Here is an 18,254-nt window from a genome sequence, read left to right as displayed (position 1 = left end):
ATCATTAATTGACAAAGTAAACACAACATTATTATAGGAATGCTGGAAATGTTTTTGTTCATGTTCAGCATCCTTTGGGAACTTCTTGTACTTTGCTTAAGATTGCATCTCAGAAGGATTTTTTCCCCCTTCAAAAAAATTGGAAAAAAACAGTCATTTATTTTGAAAGTTACAAATACTGTAATGTAGCTACCAGAGAGGAGAATGTTCCCCCTTTTCCTTCTTTCACATTTCTTTTATGTAAAGAGCCAACAGCAAGTATCAGCATCAAAAACACAACCGTAATTAATTACATATGCCTCAGCATGAGTCATTGCCATTTACGATGTTTGGTGGGAGCTAGCGTCTATTGACATCATACTGGGAAGAAGGTGATGCTGAGAGGATTGCACTGTAAATGTGAATGCCCAAAGATGGCTAACATGGTACTGACTACACTTTTGAGGCAGTCATTGCTTGTTACGTGGATCAGTTTTACACAGAAGAGACAGATATTGTTCAACAGCAGTCATCTTTGTGTGGTCTATTACTACAAGAATAAGGGTAACAAAAGTAATTGTAAGAAAAGCAATTCCTGATGTAACCAAGATCTGCACCATCAGGAGCATGATGACATTCTACAGAGGCACCTTTCATTGGCCAAATTCATCCTGTTCTTTCCCACCAGCAGTCCTAAGGATCTCTTCGCCTGCTACCCAAGGCATGTGTTTGCATACGTACTGTAATACACTAAAGCATATCACTAGCTATCTCTGTTCTTGACACAACCCTCTCCTCTTGCCAAAAACAGCTTATAAGCTATGACATTAAAGGTTATACAGGGAGGTAAAGAATAACAGAAAGAAAATTAACTCCAGCAATCTTCTTCAGAACGTGTCACACTTTTTCAAGTAATATTTTTTATCTTTTCACAGGAGGTTATTTGAAGGGAAGGGCTGGAAGAAGGGAGAGGGGAGAGAAAGGGAAGGATGGTTTTGTTTTCATGTGTTGCCTAATCAACCTTTCTCTTTCAGCTTGCAGAGCAGCATTCTTTACAACTGCACTGCAGCAGCCAGCTCAAAGTCCTAGTTAAGACCTAGAGAAAAGTCTTAACCATTCCAGTAAGGCTGTAGCCTCCCTTTCCAGTGAGGACCAACTCTGACCTTGCCTTCTCTTTCCTAGGGAAGAGCCAGCCAAACACACTGCCGAACTAAAGCTGTTGGCAAGACAATTAAGTCTGTGCAAGCTCAGATCAGCCTGCAGATCTGCAAAACTCCACCATAAGTTAAACCTTTTTTTCTCACTAGCCATAGGTGACAATCAGAAGTCAGAATGAGCCAAATATGATTGAACTGTCAAAAATTTCCAGTGCTCAGAAGCCAGAGAGAAGGACGCAGCATGCTGTGGGGAGGAGCAGGGGACAGGTAACGTAGGGCATTTGCTTCGGTGGTGCATAGGGCTAGTGGGGGAGCTTGAACTAGCAGGAGCGCTGTCATCCCAGATATTTACCTGAAATTATCCAGTGTCTCTGAATTGAAATTTCTGTGCAAAAGACATCTTGACTATCTATGCCAAGCAAAAATCCACTCTGTAGTCCCTGACAATGAAAATTCTGGAGTTTAATCTATATTGAGCAATATGCAATACATGTTCTAAAAAGAACAAAATTGAAGAATTTCAGGAGCTACCATAAAGTCTTGCCAAGAAATTAAGGTGTATTGAAACTGTGGGTTATCAGTTTCTCTTTGTGTTTAACTTTTTCATGCCTCTGAACTAAACTTTACAGGTAAGCATATGAAGTTTTATTTAATGGAAGATGATTTCTCCTACCAAAAAATAACACAACAAGCACTGTTCTCTTCTGGAAATATTAGGTTTTCTTTTTCTTATTCCCCAAACAATTAAGATAATTCAGATAATTAAAAATTAATATTCCTACTAATTCTAAGGCAGGAGTAGTTCTTTTAAAATCAATATGTACTACACATACATTTAAAATATTTAGTACTAAATAATAAGTAAGTGCTAATGGAGGAGCAAGGTTTTATTTTTCTATAATGTGAAATAAAAAATACTTTCTGTAAAATATGTTTCATTTTTGTGTAAATTGTGGCAAGTAAATGAAAAAAAATCCATCTGAAGTTGTTCATATCCACTTACAAACCATATTGCACGTTTTTAACATGATAATCAGATGTAATGATTTAAAAGTATCTTGTCAAAATTTCCTTTATTGCAAGATTTAAGTATTTAGTTTAAGATAAATTGAACCACTTTGATTTAAAGCACTCTCAGGAGTGGATGGACTGCAAAACATATTTTAAGAAACAGTTTGGAGGTTTACAAAAAATCTAATTAGAATACTTGTAGTGAAAACAAGAATGCACTCCCTTCTTACAACTCATTACACTGTTATTCCTCTTTTTGTGGAACTTTTAAAAGTTCAAATTTGTATCTCCATGCTGAAATTTAATTTTCATTACCAGTCCAAGTAAAAAACTATCAAACTATCACTTTGAAAAATGTTTCACTTTCTGTATGGAAATGTTACAAATGAGCTTAAAAACCTAAAGCAAAACAAAATTTGATTTCACAAAATAATGTCTCTAACTCTGAAATTAGCAAATCACATACTAACTTTCAATATAGCAAAAAATGCATGGTAATTTTCCTGTCCCTAATAAGAAGTATGCTTCTGAGTTATTTGTATTCTGAATAGAAATAAGCAAAAACTAGATTCATGCTGATTTTGGAAAATCTCAGCATGTAGGATTATATTCTGTAAAAACTGGAGGAATATACTGTGTTGCATAAGCATGGGTGTCATTTTACACGAAGCTTCATGAAATCTGGTGGTTGTGCAGGCTTTGAAAACACCTTTAGTAAAAGTGCAGGGAGCAGCCTTGAGAGCACAGGGTAATTATATATAACTTAATATATAACCTCCCAACTTTTCACATTATAGTCATCAACCAAACTGTGTCTACTATATATCACCCTATTTAAATAAACACAGTATTTTTTGTAAACAAATTGCAGTTTTCCACACTCTGAAGAGACCTCTTCAGCAAAACTCCTCTCAGACTTTTAAAAATCTCACTGATTTTTTCTTTTCTTACAAATACTTGCATGTTGTGAGTAAATATTCCTGTAATTAGCTGTATTATTATAATCTGTTTTTTACCAGAGGCCAAAACCTTTAGGCCTACTCCATTGCTTAAAATTTGCATAGTTGCTTAGGTTTTGAAGAGGTTGTATCCAAATTATTATCTGAAACCATATTAACTTAAATATCACAATGAAGGCAAACAAGACACATGTGTGACATTGTATTTCTAGGTTTTGGAAAGGATCAAGTACATGGTGTCTCACAAGAAAAGCAGAACTAACATGATTTTTCCACATAAGCCCTAGTAACCGAAGCACATTAAAAGTGCAGGTATCTCCTCCCTGTGCTTCTGCTGTACAAATACGGCACACATTTGTCTTGTCCTTTAGTGATACCTTGTTCATCAGCAGATCAAAAAATACTACCAGGTGATGTTTGTTCAATTTTAATAGAGTAAATCTCACAACTGGGAATAAAAAGGGAAATTCAAACCCTTAATACATCATTGAAAAAGAGGCAAAATATATGGAAATAACAGTTGTGTATCACTTTATCTGTTAAAACATATTTAGCCTGAACTACTGCTGCCACACTTTCATAACCTCCTGTTTGAATACCATAGATTCTTTTCTATGATGTTTCTGATAGACACAGCAGAAGGGTTGCACAAAAGTTTACAGGCAGTTTGTAGAGAAAAAAGTATAACCTGGAAAAACATTAGAGTTGCTACTTCAGTTACTAACAAGGGGCAAATTTAATTTGTATCCACATGAATCTTGTAAACAGTATTATCTGCTTCTCTGTGTAAACAACCAACACAGAGCACTGTGTGTGGGAGATTAAAAAAAAAGCATTTTTAACGATAAGAAAGTTGAAAATTATGTATTATCGGTTCTGTGCGTTCAGTATCAGTATAGCAGGAACCAAATAGCTAATGCTCGTAATTTTAGAGTGGTTATTAGACTTCAGAGTTAACATTTTCAGAAAATGATTAAAGGGCAGTTCATAGTTCATGGAGATGCACTGGTAGTATTTGTTCTTTGCTGAAAGGTTAATATATGTTTGCCTTTCTCTTTGGTTGTTTTGGGGGTTTATGGTTTGGGTTTTGGTTTGATTCTTTTCAAAGAAAGTCTATATTTTCCAGAAAAAAAGTTACCTAACAAGTTTCCTAAACAGGACTGGCAGCTATACCACTCATATATGGAAAGCAATTAACGAAGGACCTTCACTATTTTGTCTTGTGTAAAAAAAAAAATGAGAAAGATGAACATTTTGCAAGAATCATTGCTCGGGGACTGGGTGGGCATTAGTCAGCAGGTGTGAGCAATTGTATTGTGTATCATTTGTTTTCTGCCTTCCCTTTGGATTTCGTTCCTTCTCCCTCCTTTTCTTTGTGACTGTCATCATCATCATCATCATTATTATTATTGTTGTTATTATTATTTCTTGTTTTATTTTATTTCAATCATTAAATTGTTCCTATCTCAACCCTCAAGTTTTACATTCTTTTCTGATTCTCCTCCCCATCCCTCTGGGTGAGGGGGGAGGGAGCAAGCAGCTGCATGGTGCTCAGTTACAGGCTGGGGTTAAACCATGACAGCCCATTCAGTAAGAATTTCCTTGACAGGTCTTACCATCCATCTGTTGCTTACGGAGGGTTTATCACACACCAAACTATCTGATACATTGAATCTCTGCAGGGGATAAGAGCCAGCTACTCAGACACCTTCTGGAGCCCAGGTTTGAGTGGCTTTGCTCACTAGGACATACACTGCCATGGAGCCACGCTGTTAAAAAGTCTGATCTCACTTACCTTTCACAGGCATTTTTTTGAGTTTGTTAAAGAAGGAATTAATTATTTCCCTTCAGATCCACCACAAGCCAGGAAAGAATTAATGAAAAGCTTTCCATCCCTGCAAAAAAAACCCCAAAAACTGATGTGGGGTTACTTTTAGTTCAGAGACATATAGTTCCAGTAGATTAGACTCCAAAGACAGAAGGTAGCTGCAGCTGGCCTGCTTTTTCCTCTCAGTTTGCCCCGAACCATAAAACCTGTGAACAGTAACAGTAATGTGGCATTCAACCTTTTTGAACAGGCACTGAGCACAGTGTCAGGACTCACTCTTCAATACAGAGTGAACAATGTGCAAGCTCCATCGCTAGGACCTTCCAGCTCTGAAGCACCTCCGATCTCACAGGTGTTTAAGCAGACTACTTGGGCTGGGCAAGATGAATCTTACGGAAGCTGAGAAGCTTCTCTAAATCTGGTAAGACTGTGAAGACTGCGTCTCCTCTCTCCTGACTTTTAAAGAGAGCCTGGACTAAGAAGATGCTCTTTTGCTATGATGTCATAAGAAAACCTTTAGGCCTCGATCTACAGAGTTGCCTAGCAGTTATAATTTTTTATCAGAGTACCTCACTGATAGAAAGCACTTTTCATGCACTAAGCAGGCAGCACAGCAACCCACTAAAATATAGGAGACATTACTTTCCTGCTTGTATGAAAATTGGAAGGGCTGGGAAGAGAGATGCGCAGACTGTTGCTCAGTCAGCTAACAGTAAATAGAATTTTTGCCCTGGAATCAACATTCAACACTTACAGGAACATAACAATACAAAACAATGACAAAGACATTTGAATTATTTTACAACAGTAAAAATAATTGTGGAAAGTACCAGATTGGTTAACATTTGGCAACATTAAATTAATGTTATTGTTTTAATTAGTTTCCTTTTCAGTTCATGAGTTTACTTCAGAAAGCTGTTACTCTGTTTTGATACACAAAAATGCTTGCTTTCTGCAAGAGCAGCATAACATTAAAAATCTTTCTCCTTTCTTTTCTTAAAAAAAGATGGTTTTGTTCATCTAGCTATAAACCAGCATATTAGTTTAAAAATAACTTAGGAAACTATGTCTTTCTGAATTGTGATTTTGCCAACACAAAGAAATAGCTCATATATTTATCTATCATTACAGCCTGGTTATGGGAACTAGAAAAAGGAATGCAATGATAGGAACATTAACCTTTAACAATGGTTGAGCTATAACCCATTCTTGTTCCAAGACTCCAATTGCACAATGGGTCTTTTTACGACAGTTTAAAGTGTCTTTTCTGATAGCAGTGTTTATAGAATTAGCTCAAGATGACATCTTCTTTTCTATTTCTCAGGGCTGAAGTATGGCAGGGGAAAGAATGCCTCTGCAGAGGGAAAACTAGACAGGAGCAATCTCTGTGACTATCAGGGAAATGAGTCGACCAGACATTTTGTCAAGATTTCCATTGAGCAAGTCAGCATTCCCTGCCATCTCCCTTCTAAACCCAAACATTTGCTGCAAGAGCATTAGGATCTGTGCTGTTGGACTCCTTGGGGCAGATAGGAGCTTATATGTTTTTCCATCCCACTTCCCACCACACTTTCCCTTTTTTGGTTCCTCACAGACCTTGCCTTTCAAACTCTTTGCAAGTATCACTTCCTTTCCATACTCTACTAAGAAATGATACCAGGCTGTGATTAGCCATCTTCATACTACATACTACATGCGTGTTATCACACATGGCAACATCAAAAACTCTGAAAAAATTATCTTTTGGAAGCACACAAGAGCTTACATTAAGAGACACACAAACAGCACATTATACTTTGTTTGATGTTCAAAGAAGAGTATAAACTAATCTACTGTTTCAATTTCATTTCCTATAGTACTGAAGTGCTCAGTAGCATGCTCAGCATTTGAACTGTGTTCAAACCATCTGAACACTAATAAAGGTACTTTGCTGAAATTTAAAATCAAATAATTCAGAAGATTTTTCAGAGTAAAGCAGTTCACCATGATTGATATGAATTTGTAAAAAAACCTTTGATCTCTTTTAGGCAGATAATGCCAGGGTGGTGGGGTGGATGGGGGATTTTTACAGGTATAGATAGGATTTAGGAAAGTAACTTTAAAAAGGTAATAAGTGAAAAAGATATGTCTGTTTTGAGGTCTTTTTCTCAGGTTAAGTCTCAGTACTGATACAAGCCAGTTCATTTTTATGTGTAAAAATAAGTGAGACTCAGGCTATGAGTCACTAAAGATTTTTCTTCCCCTCCAAGATTATTGGGCAGCAGCAAAACTTTTCTGTAAATTGTGACATGCATAGTCATGGTACATAATTTCCAAAAGGCTGAGTTGTACCCATGTCAGGAGGAAAAAGACCTAGTTTTGCAATGCGAAATGAAGTTAGTTATATGAAGTCGAACAAAAGACATTAGAGCAGTTATGCCAATTAAAATTATTCTTTGCACGTATGAACATTTGCATTCAAGAAAAATCAAGGAAACAAATTTCAATACGTATAAAGGATTTACATTTAGACAGGTCTTGTGGCTGTATTTATGTATGAATGTATGTTTGAGGTGAACTGCAACAGTTCTCTCTTCCTTTTTTAGTGCTTCTCAGTCATAGGATTAAGCTGGGAAACCCTGACTGACTTGGGTTCAAAGTTAGGATTTGGCTATCTACCATTTGAGTCAACAAAAATAAATGCTGGTTTTCAAATTAGCCTTGCAATATTATCTGTATTGCCTTATTTTTATTCCTAGGTTTATCTGGATATTGAAGGCAGACCTTCTTTTTTACCAAGTTACCAATGCAAAGTTCAACAAAGGAGAGAAGATATGACACCTACATTTATGTTTTGGTTCAGAGCAGTGGTGCAGCTTTAAATTAAATTCCCCAGTCATCCCCATTTGCTGGGTATTAGTTCAATTCACAGAGTGATTTCACTACACAGGGACTACATTTTTTCAGGAGGAAACTGAATTTTGTTCCAAATGCGCACCAAATGCGCACCAAATGCACTCCAACTTCTACCAGCGACACAGGTCCTGGAGGAGATTGGCACAGTGGACAGCCTGAAACCACACGGATCCTGGGGACCAGACTAAATGCAGTCCAAAGCAATCCCTCCCTCAAAGCACAGCTAGTGCTGATAGTGCAACATCAGTACCATCTGCTTTGATTTGCTCCTGCTTCCATGGCACCTAGTGGCTTCCCAGCGTCGGCAGGCAGACTGGACAGTCTGACAGAGATTAGGACTCAGATACAGCTGCCACAAGAGCTAAAACAATATGTACTGAGAGGTGTGTTCCAAGTTTCATGCATAGGGAGGAAGATAATAATCTTTCCAGCTCCTAATAACTTCTGCACCCAATATTAAGTAGAAATTCCAATTTTGCATTTTAAAGATTTACTATGAAGGTGCTTGTCCTTGGTGTAACTCGAGGTTATTTTCACCATATATGACCTTAGTTCAGTTACATGCTTTCCTTTAGGCAACTCACTTTCTATTAGTTAAGAAACAGCATTTGCTCGGCTCAGCTTATGAAGGAGCATCTACATATTGCCCTGTATTCTATCGATGTTTTGAGACCATCTAAAGACCTCTTCTTTAGCTCACCAGCTCCTTCTTGTCCAGTCCAATGATTTTGCACAAGAGAGTCATCACCCACCGACTGATTTGGCAGAGGAAAGACCACCACTAACAGGCTTACCCACTCAGAAACCTGAGCTGCTTTCTGTGTAAAATTTTAAGATGTTCCTATTTTTTTATAAATAAAACTTTTATACAACTCAGCACCAACATGTTGGAGACTTTACATCTCAGGATCAAATCTCTAACAGAAGGGAGTTAGTCGCCTTGATTAGGGACAGTCATTGATTTCTATGGATACATGTTACTGATAATCATAGACTCCTGTCCTAGTTTACAAAATGGTGTTATTATAAAAAACAAAACGCGGTTTACATAAATAATGCAGTACTTAATATTCTAGGATTAATTTACTGTAGTCAAGGTTCCTAATTTGGAGCAGTAATAGATCTTTTCAAATCCAGAGAAAAATACGTGATATCTTGGATTTGGTCATTAATTTTGTGACTTTTGTACTAAATATGCTACCCAAGAAACATCAAGAAGAAACACAAATTCCCTTCAAATGTCACCATGCTTTCACTGGTAATATCTCAAATAAGTTGTATTTAGAACCATAAATTATAAAATCATGTTCTGCTTCTACACACCCCAAGGTCTCTGGTCCTCTTCTTGGATTCAGCTGGCATGGCTTGGAATTTCTCATAGGAAGTCAGTGTTTGAAATAAATCACATCTCATGTATTTCTTGAATTTTTGCCATGAAGGGCCATGTCTTTTGGAACTGTATCAAATTTTGCCAGGGTACATCTGACTAACTACAGGTATTTTACCTAATATTTGTATATTAGGATGCATACTTGATCTGGATTGAAACCGTGTTTACACACCTAATATGACTCAAAGTAATTTCACATAGTTCCATATTTATAACCTGTCAAAGAATTCAAGACAAAATTTGCTCAGTTACCAAGATGATTTCTGTCTGTCAGCCTTTTAAACACATCCTAAGACAAAAATAGACAAGAATTATCAGACGTAAATGCAATACTATTAACAGAGAGTAAAATGTTACTACGTCTGAAGTTTCTCCTCCATGCAAATTTGTCTGAACAAACTTTAAAAAGAAAAACCTCATCACTTCAGTATCATGCATGTTTCTTCTTGAGGACACACTGATATAGAACAGACACCCAAGACAGATGTTAATCATTTGGTTTATGCATTCTGGAAGGTACTGTGGTATTAACATAGCATGAAACTACGCAAAACAAAGCAGACTGCACATCAGAATCTTTCCTGCTCATTGGTTTTGGCCATAGCTATGCCTGGAGTCTTATGAAAGAGAAGAAAATCTGCTATACTCTTCAACCTGGACTGTTTACTGTGGCAGCAATACTTCTTGAATGTAGCCCTGATTCTAAATCTATTTTATAGCGATTTATGTTTTTAATTCTCAATGGTTTCCTATTTTATTAATGAAATAATATTGGATCTCTCTACTGCATAAAATTATAGATGTAACTCATAGATGTAGATATTCAATCCAACTGATCATATTAGTTAAACTGTTTAAGAAAATGTTAATTTTAAGGATTAAGGACTTTGAGTTTATCATTGTATTTTAACCTTAATAAACTTGCTCCTTAAGCAGTACACTTGTGGTGGTCAGCTGCACAATGAAAGTTTATACAAGCTGCAGACCTTCCATCAGTTTCTGCTCCCCCTCCATCAGTAGCACTCCAGTCTACATTTTCAGGTATAACTTTTGGCCCCAGAACATACTAGATGACTCCTAAACCAAGATATGGTTCTTAAATGCATAATGGTAAATGAAATAACTCGAGACCTTTTTTAGCTGGTTCCTATATTCACTTTTTCTTGATGGCTGGACTTCTCCAGTGGAATGTGCCCTGCTGTGGAATAAAATCTACTTAATGATTCCTAGTTCCACCAGCATTCATCATAGGATGCAAAACTTAATGATATCTTCACAACCTTATTCAGGTCTGTCAGTAGTAGTAAAACTGGAAATTAATTTGGTGTTATGTAATCCTCTTCTGACTGGGTGGGCTGGAAATAAATTTGCAGTTGTTTGAAATCTGCATTTAAATATTTCAAACAAATAGTATTCTTGATTTTAAGGCTAGAAGGAGCAGCCGCAATCAGCTAAAAATATTCTTAATAAATCACAAAGTATATTTTGTCAAACCATAACATAGGTTTGCCAAAGTGTTCAGCAGTATTTTGGATTTCATAACACTTTATATTGTTATGCAGCATAGCTGTATTCAAAGACGAAGACCACCCTGCGACTTCTTGTCCAGCACTTCACCTTGACAATACTTTTTTTAATAAACTTCCAGGGGACTATGCAAAAGATGAGTAAGTAAAAAGGGTGGAGAGGTCATGATTCAGTCCAAAGAGCTTGCTTAAAGGTTGGAGGTGAAATGTGCCTTTAGAATTTGATCCCTCGCTACCCCTGGAAAGGCTCCCTCTGCTGTCACAGGGAGCTGGCTCAGGTGGGCAAGGCACAATTTGGTCATTAGCATTGTGTGGAGCAGTACCTCTGCAGGGCTGTGCCAGGAGGAAGGTCCTGGATCTTTCAGAGCAGTTCTGCGAAAAAAGCAATTTGCTACTCCTCTTTGGAGGGTTACAGCACACTTTTTCCTGGGACTTTTAACTGTGGGGGAAGGATGCTTATGCTTTTTTACAATACAGTTACTTTTTAGAAAGTGATAACAGTAAATAGATTTATCTTAAAAACTATCAGAGATTTAAAAAGAAATAACAAAACAAACCACGTAGGAGACTACATCAGGAAAAAGCCTGTGCAGACTAGTTTGCTCTTTGAAAAAGCTGTTAATTTAATCCACCATCTGGCTTGGGTGCAATGAATTAGTGGTCTCAGTCAGGCTCTTGGAAACAAAGCCACAAGCACAATGGGCTGGATTCTGACCCAGTTAAGTCAACTGAAGACTTGCCTGTGATTAAATGGCACCAGGATAGGACATAACTGACATGGTTTAAGACTCTTTCTGGCAATTACCACCAAAGAAAGGAAAAGAATGAATAGGTTACAGAGACTTCTGGGTCTGTCTGAACACCCAACTTCTTTGAGCAACAAGGCAGACCCTTCACGTCATGGTTACCTGAAATGTCATGAGCACTGTCCTACTGGCCAAAAAGAGGTCTTGCAGGTGGCATCAGCTTGCTCACAACAGAAATCCATTGCAAGGCTGTCCCCACCATACCCAGGAAGAAACAAACTGTAGCCAAAGCTAAGGAAGACAACTGAGCTTGGCCCTACCATCAGGTTCCAGAGTTCATATTGCCAGATGCCCTTCCAGAAAGTTCAAACAAGCACCCAACTCGTGAGAGCCTTGTGGGTCAGTGAAGACGAACATCTTAAGTTACAAACAGAAGTGTCACCCATGTTGTATACTAATGGTGTTTACAGCTAAAGCTGCTGAACTCAAATTATTTAGCAGGACTATTCTCTATTTTCACCAATCCTGTCATTTAGCTCTGCGGGACTTCGTTCACTATCATTTTTATTGCAGACATTTTCTTCCCGAGCAATCCAACCAGAGATGCTCATATGATAAAGAAAACAAAGAAGTTTTCCTCAGGCTCACCATAACACACCTCTGTGAACACTGCTTACACAAGATAAGATATGGGCTTAAAAATAGAAAGAGGTTAGATTTTATGATATGTTACCTATAACATCACCAGGTGAGGATGTTTGTCCAGCACCTACTGTAACATCCAAGCTTCCTGAGTGGTAGCATTCATGCCAGTTTCAGTTGTGGTCAGAGTCAGGAAATGCAGAGACACATGAAAAAACAACAGAGGGAAGAAAATTTTAAGAGAGTTTTGTTGTGATAGGAGTTTGATACATAGTTCTGTTCAAGTTTTAAATGCAAAACCAACTCAAGTCTTCTTATTGAAAAAGTTTTTCTAATAATCAAACAATAATCAATAAGTTATCATTTAGGGTAGTCCGATGGCAAAATCAGGGTCACTCTTAGTTTTGTCAGTGTTTAATTTGCCTTATTTTGAGATGTCAGTCCCTTCTCATCCCTATGGTGAAGGAAAGCTGTGCAAAAAGAACATAACCCAGTTCCAAGTATAAATAAACAACCAACCTGAGTTCTGCCTTGCATAGGTCTAAATAAAGGATGTTACGATATTACAAGATGCTGCTGTGTGAGCCAGGAAAAATCTGAAATACTAAAGAAAGAGACGTACCATCTATTACACAAGCAGGCAAGCAAATGGAAACTTCCTGGTACTAAATCCTTCCCCTGTGAAACTTTAAGAGGGAGCCCAGTCTCACAACTGGTGCCTGTCCTGGCGACAGCTGCTTGGACAAGGCTTCCATTGTCCTGCTGACTTTGTCAAAGCTGACTTTATAAATTTGGTTTGTAATATATTGAGCTATTCTGTTAGTTCCCATCTGATCAGAGTGCTACCTCATCACATAGCCCGTGACACAGTCTTACCTTTCCTAGAAAACAGCTTCCAAAGTGAAACTGTGAAGTTATTTTATGAACAGACATATAATCCATCTGATGACCTCAGGTGAAGTGGGAAGAATAATTTTCAATCAGCTGAAAGATATTTCTGTTTCATTTTATTGTTTGCAGTAGATTTGTTTCTCTCAGTTTCATCTCAAAGCTTCAGACAAGGACCACCTACTGTACTTGGAAAATCAACATAGATGTCAAGTCGCTTTTTCTGTGGTCCTGCACAGGGTATGGGGTGACAGAGAAGGGAGTGACTCTCCTCCATCAGATGTTGCACAAATGGCTCAGGTGAATATAGACTGACTGGTCTGCATATGGCAACGCTCTCTGAAATCAAGATGGGTCAAGCACAGCCAGGAGGCTAACATGCATCAAGCAAAATAATTTTTTTTTTACATACACAAGTCTCACAAGCAATAGACTAATACCAGATCAACTCTTTTAATTTCTTCACTCAATTGCTGCTCAGCTCCTTTGAAATATCATACAAAAAGCATGTACCATTAATGAGGGCTCAGGATCTGCAGACTCTCCTGTGTTTCTCTTCTCCAGAAGTACCCACCTTATCCAGGTAAATCAGGTAAACTCAGAGTAAAAGGCTTCCACTAAGCATGGTATATATTTTATACTTCAGCATTATCTACCATGGAGAATAGTTGGATAATGTAAAATCATACATACTTTTAATTTAAAGAGCATCAAAACAGATTTTTTGATCTTCAAGATCTTCTTCCTTATAGTCGAAGGATGATTATGTGGGCTTATACCTTACATTCAGGGGGCTAAAAACAAAGGCAGAAAAAGAGCAATAGTCAAGCAAAACCCAGTCTTCTAAATCTCTCTATATGTATAGACTTAGAAAGTACAGGAAAAAAACTGATCAGAGGCTCTAGGCAAATATTAACCATTCAAATACAAATTTTTGCAAAACTTTCTGACATGTCCAAAATAAAAATGGAAAAAAAACCCAACAGGGCGTCTTTAAAAGCTTGATCAGGCAAAATGGTAGTTATGATGAGTTATATTAAAAGCATTTCATGGGCAGTTCCAGTGGATTGGTCGATACAACTACAAATTTAGTAAGTCAGAAGGCTTAGCAGAGTTGCCTCACCACATTAAATGAACATTAAACAGGACGAATTGAAGTAGTATACACACCTGTCAGACTAATCCAAGATCTGTGGGATTGATGGATTTGGCATCATTTCATCCTGATATTTGCATTGTGATGCTTATCCAGAAGAGCAGCTGAAAGCATCTTTCTTTTGACAGTGCAGGTTGCACAACAGTTGTGGCATGAGAATGGCCAGCTATTTCCACACCATGCTTTGCAAAACAAACCTTGATCTCTTCTAGGCTTTTCAATGTGCTTGTCCTGTTGTTACACTACTTGCCAAGAGAACATACTTGAAACAAAAATTTCTGGACTTGTTAACTGTAAGCTTCCACCTAATAATACCCAGCACACTTCCGATGTTCGTTTACTTCATTGCCCACTCCTAAGGAAGTAGCAAGCACTCTTCCCAGTCATTTGTTCTGCAATACAGTCATACATTTAATGGCACAAGCCCCAGAATTGTTTGGGGTTTAGAGCTACACATAACACATTCAGATGCAGGTTATTAAGCTTCTGTTTCTCCCCATTACATAGAAAAATCACTTGCAGAACTAAGTCTAGATGCATGTGTATCTTGCAAACAACCCAAACACCACAAAGTTCAGGAATGATTAGACTCTGGATCTTTGCATAGGTCCTTGGAAAAAGAAGCCATTGCTCAAAATTATGGAAACGTAGATTTCATTGGATAAAATGGTTTCCCCATTAGTGCATTCAACACACCAAAAAGGCCTGAAGTGACAAAACAAAAGCTTAATAAAGAGCATAAACAAAATTAACAGGAATTCCTCTAGACTGAATATTAGAATAGAGCCAAAACTATTGAAATGTCCGGAACCCAGACAGCGCCTAACTAGTTCATAAGTTCATTCAGGATAGGGAAGGGGGGAAATGTGGTCAGACACTTCTGTCATTTTGAAGAATATCTGTGGGACTTTGACAAGTAAGATAAATGTTCTCATTCAAATGCACCACCAGTTATTTAACTTACTTCCCCTGAATGTCTGGACTTCAGTTGCTTGAAAGACTGAAAAGTTTTGTCCCACAAACATTTTGGGTGTATTGATTTATTCACATTTTGCCCTGTCCCCTTGTCAAAGACAGATTCCTGTTTTGAGTATCTACATCTATAAGCAAAATGGGCTGTCTGAGCATGCTTTCTTCAGAAACCCTTACCATCAGGTAATTCTCCTCCATGCCATCAGACTGCTTTACACTGTTCATAGGGGTGTTGATGCTCTTTGGGGAAGTTCTGAACTGTGGCCTTTGCTGAACAGCAGCCTAAGGAAAACTTTCACCAGGCTGTCTCTCCTCTTCACTCTTAGCTGTTAAACCATACCCAAGACATCCAAAAAGAACCTTAGTGCTTTCCTAATATTAATGTGTGATCCACTGTCTTTTATTGGCATGAAGACAATGGAATATAGAAAGGAAAAAGGCTATATCCTACTTTCTATTAAATGATGTTTCAATATGATAACAGTGAGAAGTCCCTAACTTTTAGGGATATAAAATGTCTATATTCTAACCTAGTAACAGTTTTACTAATACAAGATTCTGGGCAATGACAATTCAGATCCATTTCGCAGTACTTCCTTCTCCTGGGAAGGACTGCCCTGCTCTGATCTAGACTTAGGGCTCATTTTTCAGTATCAGTCACATCCTCAGGCTGGTGAATTCACATGGAAAGAAAGATGGTCAGGAAAAGTTATACCATTAACCCACAATGCACTTTTGTGGAGAATGTTATACAGTCGATGATGGGACAAAAAACAAGCTCCCTGGCTTACCATAGCCATGAAGTTAGGCTTGGCACTGTAAAGCACACCCTCTGTTTTTAATCTCCGCGGAGGGAAGCCAACACCATCTTTCACATGGACTTAGTGTTGTGAGAGTTCCCTTTTTATAAATGCCCAGAGTCACTTCAGGGTTTGTGCTAAATAAAGCAGGCAGCAAGAATGTAAACTACCAGCTGATGTTTTCTTTTGTTGCGTATAGCCACCAGGAAAAGTGAAATATTTCAGAATCCCCAGAGTATAAGTGGGAAAGAGTCTGCAGTATAGCTCTATCTTATTTTGGCTATGCAACGAAAAGAAACATTAACCATTCTCAGACTGCACTTCAGCACTTCTCAGCCAGTAGCTGTGTGACCTGGCGTCAGTGTAATCTCTAAACATGTTATGACGTACATAATTTTCCAGGGAACTGAGAGAACAGGAAAAGCTTGGCTGAAGTATCACTCCATTTGCTGAGGAAAGCTACTAGTTGTACCTATGAGCTACAATTCCTCCCTGAACTTTAGGAAAAAATACTACAGCCAAACATTTCCTAGCTTCAATTGCCTTCAAGTTATTTTATATGGCCAGCTCTTTCTCTCCCAGGAGCTGCGTTAGGCAGTTAAGAGAAAGTATAAGAGATAAGAAATTCCCCCTTTCCCAGCCACTTACTAGCTACAGCAATCCTGGAGCTCCAGTGGCTGTTATGTTCTCGCCATGCTGTTTCCAAACAGCAACCCATCTTCCAGTTGTAGTGGTCTCCTTGTGCTCTGGTTTCATTACTTCAAGTTTCCTCTCCAGCAGACAGCAGGTCAAATGCTCCTCTCATTTCCAGTCACATTAATCTGCAGCTACTTCATAGATATCCATGATGTTCTGACACATTCCTACCACGTTGACCAAGAAGAAAAAGTTCCCTCTTATAAATGATGTGAAAACGTAAGTTACAGAGGAACAGAGCATTAATTCCAGATCCTGTTCGGGTCAATGGGAGCTCTGTCACTGGTTTCAACAAAAACACTATTTGGTCCCCATGCACTGAGCAAGCCCAGTGCAAGTCAGTATATATGCATTTGGCAGGAGAACAAACCAACTTCTGCTTCCAGCTACTGCTACACAAATCCTTTTATTTTGATGCGATCACACGCTCCCTAATTAATTTTCAGGAGGTCTCCTATACAAGATTTTTTAAAAAAAAAACCAGCAGTGCTTAGTAGTACCTTGTGTTCACAACAAGAACACAGTACAGTTTTAACTGTATTTGAAGTGAGGAAGGAAAAAACATTTTAAATAGCCATGCTCTTGCCTCCTCTTTTCAGATGTAAGTACTTGCAAACCTAAATGGAAAAGGTAATGTATTTAACATACTTCTGTGTTGTATCATTTATGGCAATGCTGTCAGCAGAATAACGTAAGATCTCTATGCCAACTGAAACGCAGGAACTAAAAGAACTTTAATTGCATTATGTTGATAGTTCAGCAGTTTTTACACAGATGAAGATATTATCCTTGAAGAGCCATTTATTGGAGGAACTGACATACTTTCTTGGTCAAAACTCCCAAAATTGTTAGCTTTATGCTCCCTACAATGTTCAGTCCCCAGTCTGAAGCAAGAAATTCATCTGGGCTCTGAAGTTTAACAGCATTAACTATTCCAATAAAACAGTGTTCTTCAACGGTGCTAGGAAAAACATTTTATTAACAGTTAAGATCACTTGGCTGAAAGTGCTCCACTAGTCACTAATTGATTATCCTGTTTCTTTAGAACAGCCCTTGTTCTACTTGACAGCTGATCTTTCCTTGAAAGGAAATGAACCTTGAAGGAACAAGACAAATTTATTTGTGCTATTTGGTGACTCCTAGCAAAATCTTAGTGGCAATTTGTAAACAATACTGAGTTCCCAGTCTTGAGAGGTGCCCACAGCACAGTTGTAAACAATCTGTTAGATACACAAATATATATTTGAAGATGTTGCAAATTTAAGGGCAGTATACAAAACAAAACTTTTTTTTCTTTTGTATTATATTGATGTCACCAGTTACACTGTGATATGCATTGTGCTACTTAGACCATGATCACCATGACTAGACCTCCCTCCTTGAAACCATATGTAACACTTGATACATTTATTTTGAAGAAAGGATGACTGATACCTGTAGTGAGGGAAAAAGGGTTATAATGAGAAATGGGAAGTTAAGTCATCTACTGAGTTCAAGATTTAGTTCAATTACTCAGGGGAAAAAAATAATATGATCATCTCTATTGCATCTTTTTTTCTCTACACATCTACTTGAATTTCAGAATACTTCAATAACATCTCTTGGGGGG

Source organism: Falco rusticolus, chromosome 5 (assembly GCF_015220075.1).
Source record: "Falco rusticolus isolate bFalRus1 chromosome 5, bFalRus1.pri, whole genome shotgun sequence".
Taxonomy (NCBI): Eukaryota; Metazoa; Chordata; class Aves; order Falconiformes; family Falconidae; genus Falco; species Falco rusticolus.
The sequence above is the reverse complement of the archived record's forward strand: the minus strand, read 5'-3'. Positions refer to the sequence as shown.